The sequence below is a fragment of the Oncorhynchus clarkii genome, chromosome 23 (genome assembly GCF_045791955.1).
Source record: "Oncorhynchus clarkii lewisi isolate Uvic-CL-2024 chromosome 23, UVic_Ocla_1.0, whole genome shotgun sequence".
NCBI classification, from domain to species: Eukaryota; Metazoa; Chordata; class Actinopteri; order Salmoniformes; family Salmonidae; genus Oncorhynchus; species Oncorhynchus clarkii.
In genome coordinates, this window is record NC_092169.1 from 57,942,087 (window position 1) to 57,946,375 (window position 4,289).

The window sequence follows — 4,289 nt, forward strand, 5'->3', positions numbered from 1 at the left end:
GAGAACCCCTGCTACCGGGTCAGAAGGGTAGAGGTTGAGAACCCCTGCTACAGGGTCAGAAGGGTAGAGGTTGAGAACCCCTGCTACAGGGTCAGAACCTCTGCTATAGGGTCAGAAGGGGGCGTGGTTGAGAACCCCTGTTACAGGGTCAGAAGGGTAGAGGTTGAGAACCCCTGTTACAGGGTCAGAAGGGTAGAGGTTGAGAACCCCTGCTACAGGGTCAGAAGGGTAGAGGTTGAGAACCCCTACTACAGGGTCAGAAGGGTAGAGGTTGAGAACCCCTGCTACAGGGTCAGAACCTCTGCTACCGGGTCAGAAGGGTAGAGGTTGAGAACCCCTGCTACAGGGTCAGAAGGGTAAAGGTTGAGAACCCCTGCTACAGGGTCAGAAGGGTAAAGGTTGAGAACCCCTGCTACAGGGTCAGAAGGGTAGAGGTTGAGAACCTCTGTTACAGGGTCAGAAGGGTAGAGGTTGAGAACCTCTGTTACAAGGTCAGAACCTCTGCTACAGGGTCAGAACCTCTGCTACAGGGTCAGAAGGGTAGAGGTTGAGAACCTCTGTTACAGGGTCAGGGGGTAAAGGTTGAGAACCCCTGCTACAGGGTCAGAAGGGTAGAGGTTGAGAACCTCTGCTACAGGGTCAGAACCACTGCTACAGGGTCAGAAGGGTGAAGGTTGAGAACCACTGCTACAGGGTCAGAACCACTGCTACAGGGTTAGAAGGGTGAAGGTTGAGAACCACTGCTACAGGGTTAGAAGGGTGAAGGTTGAGAACCACTGCTACAGGGTTAGAAGGGTGAAGGTTGAGAACCCCTGCTACTGTAGGGACTCTCTTTCTATAATCTAGCTAATAAAACATCCTTCCTCTCTACTGGTTCTGATGCTAGTCTTGAGGAGAGTGGACCTACTCTCTACTGGTTCTGATGCTAGCCTTAAGGAGAGTGGACCTACCCTCTACTGGTTCTGATGCTAGCCTTGAGGAGAGTGGTCCTACTCTCTACTGGTTCTGATGCTAGCCTTGAGGAGAGTGGACCTACTCTCTACTGGTTCTGATGCTAGCCTTGAGGAGAGTGGACCTACTCTCTACTGGTTCTGATGCTAGCCTTGAGGAGAGTGGTCCTACTCTCTACTGGTTCTGATGCTAGTCTTGAGGAGAGTGGTCCTACTCTCTACTGGTTCTGATGCTAGCCTAGAGGAGAGTGGACCTACTCTTTACTGGTTCTGATGCTAGCCTTAAGGAGAGTGGACCTACTCTCTACTGGTTCTGATGCTAGCCTTGAGGAGAGTGGTCCTACTCTCTACTGGTTCTGATGCTAGCCTTGAGGAGAGTGGTCCTACTCTCTACTGGTTCTGATGCTAGCCTAGAGGAGAGTGGACCTACTCTCTACTGGTTCTGATGCTAGCCTTGAGGAGAGTGGACCTACTCTCTACTGGTTCTGATGCTAGCCTAGAGGAGAGTGGACCTACTCTCTACTGGTTCTGATGCTAGCCTTGAGGAGAGTGGACCTACTCTCTACTGGTTCTGATGCTAGCCTAGAGGAGAGTGGACCTACTCTCTACTGGTTCTGATGCTAGCCTAGAGGAGAGTGGACCTACTCTCTACTGGTTCTGATGCTAGCCTTGAGGAGAGTGGACCTACTCTCTACTGGTTCTGATGCTAGTCTTGAGGAGAGTGGTCCTACTCTCTACTGGTTCTGATGCTAGTCTTGAGGAGAGTGGACCTACTCTCTACTGGTTCTGATGCTAGCCTTGAGGAGAGTGGACCTACTCTCTACTAGTTCTGATGCTAGCCTTGAGGAGAGTGGACCTACTCTCTACTGGTTCTGATGCTAGCCTAGAGGAGAGTGGACCTACTCTCTACTGGTTCTGATGCTAGCCTTGAGGAGAGTGGACCTACTCTCTACTGGTTCTGATGCTAGCCTAGAGGAGAGTGGACCTACTCTCTACTGGTTCTGATGCTAGCCTAGAGGAGAGTGGACCTACTCTCTACTGGTTCTGATGCTAGCCTAGAGGAGAGTGGACCTACTCTCTACTGGTTCTGATGCTAGTCTTGAGGAGAGTGGACCTACTCTCTACTGGTTCTGATGCTAGCCTAGAGGAGAGTGGACCTACTCTCTACTGGTTCTGATGCTAGCCTTGAGGAGAGTGGACCTACTCTCTACTGGTTCTGATGCTAGTCTTGAGGAGAGTGGTCCTACTCTCTACTGGTTCTGATGCTAGCCTAGAGGAGAGTGGACCTACTCTCTACTGGTTCTGATGCTAGCCTAGAGGAGAGTGGACCTACTCTCTACTGGTTCTGATGCTAGCCTTGAGGAGAGTGGACCTACTCTCTACTGGTTCTGATGCTAGTCTTGAGGAGAGTGGTCCTACTCTCTACTGGTTCTGATGCTAGCCTAGAGGAGAGTGGACCTACTCTCTACTGGTTCTGATGCTAGCCTTGAGGAGAGTGGACCTACTCTCTACTGGTTCTGATGCTAGTCTTGAGGAGAGTGGTCCTACTCTCTACTGGTTCTGATGCTAGCCTAGAGGAGAGTGGACCTACTCTCTACTGGTTCTGATGCTAGCCTAGAGGAGAGTGGACCTACTCTCTACTGGTTCTGATGCTAGTCTTGAGGAGAGTGGTCCTACTCTCTACTGGTTCTGATGCTAGCCTAGAGGAGAGTGGACCTACTCTCTACTGGTTCTGATGCTAGCCTTGAGGAGAGTGGTCCTACTCTCTACTGGTTCTGATGCTAGCCTTGAGGAGAGTGGACCTACTCTCTACTGGTTCTGATGCTAGTCTTGAGGAGAGTGGTCCTACTCTCTACTGGTTATGATGCTAGCCTTGAGGAGGGTGGACCTACTCTCTACTGGTTCTGATGCTAGTCTTGAGGAGAGTGGACCTACTCTCTACTGGTTCTGATGCTAGCCTAGAGGAGAGTGGACCTACTCTCTACTGGTTCTGATGCTAGCCTAGAGGAGAGTGGTCCTACTCTCTACTGGTTCTGATGCTAGCCTAGAGGAGAGTGGACCTACTCTCTACTGGTTCTGATGCTAGCCTAGAGGAGAGTGGACCTACTCTCTACTGGTTCTGATGCTAGCCTAGAGGAGAGTGGACCTACTCTCTACTGGTTCTGATGCTAGCCTTGAGGAGAGTGGACCTACTCTCTACTGGTTCTGATGCTAGTCTTGAGGAGAGTGGTCCTACTCTCTACTGGTTCTGATGCTAGTCTTGAGGAGAGTGGACCTACTCTCTACTGGTTCTGATGCTAGCCTTGAGGAGAGTGGACCTACTCTCTACTGGTTCTGATGCTAGCCTTGAGGAGAGTGGACCTACTCTCTACTGGTTCTGATGCTAGCCTAGAGGAGAGTGGACCTACTCTCTACTGGTTCTGATGCTAGCCTTGAGGAGAGTGGACCTACTCTCTACTGGTTCTGATGCTAGCCTAGAGGAGAGTGGACCTACTCTCTACTGGTTCTGATGCTAGCCTAGAGGAGAGTGGACCTACTCTCTACTGGTTCTGATGCTAGCCTAGAGGAGAGTGGACCTACTCTCTACTGGTTCTGATGCTAGTCTTGAGGAGAGTGGACCTACTCTCTACTGGTTCTGATGCTAGCCTAGAGGAGAGTGGACCTACTCTCTACTGGTTCTGATGCTAGCCTTGAGGAGAGTGGACCTACTCTCTACTGGTTCTGATGCTAGTCTTGAGGAGAGTGGTCCTACTCTCTACTGGTTCTGATGCTAGCCTAGAGGAGAGTGGACCTACTCTCTACTGGTTCTGATGCTAGCCTAGAGGAGAGTGGACCTACTCTCTACTGGTTCTGATGCTAGCCTTGAGGAGAGTGGACCTACTCTCTACTGGTTCTGATGCTAGTCTTGAGGAGAGTGGTCCTACTCTCTACTGGTTCTGATGCTAGCCTAGAGGAGAGTGGACCTACTCTCTACTGGTTCTGATGCTAGCCTTGAGGAGAGTGGACCTACTCTCTACTGGTTCTGATGCTAGTCTTGAGGAGAGTGGTCCTACTCTCTACTGGTTCTGATGCTAGCCTAGAGGAGAGTGGACCTACTCTCTACTGGTTCTGATGCTAGCCTAGAGGAGAGTGGACCTACTCTCTACTGGTTCTGATGCTAGTCTTTAGGAGAGTGGTCCTACTCTCTACTGGTTCTGATGCTAGCCTAGAGGAGAGTGGACCTACTCTCTACTGGTTCTGATGCTAGCCTTGAGGAGAGTGGTCCTACTCTCTACTGGTTCTGATGCTAGCCTTGAGGAGAGTGGACCTACTCTCTACTGGTTCTGATGCTAGTCTTGA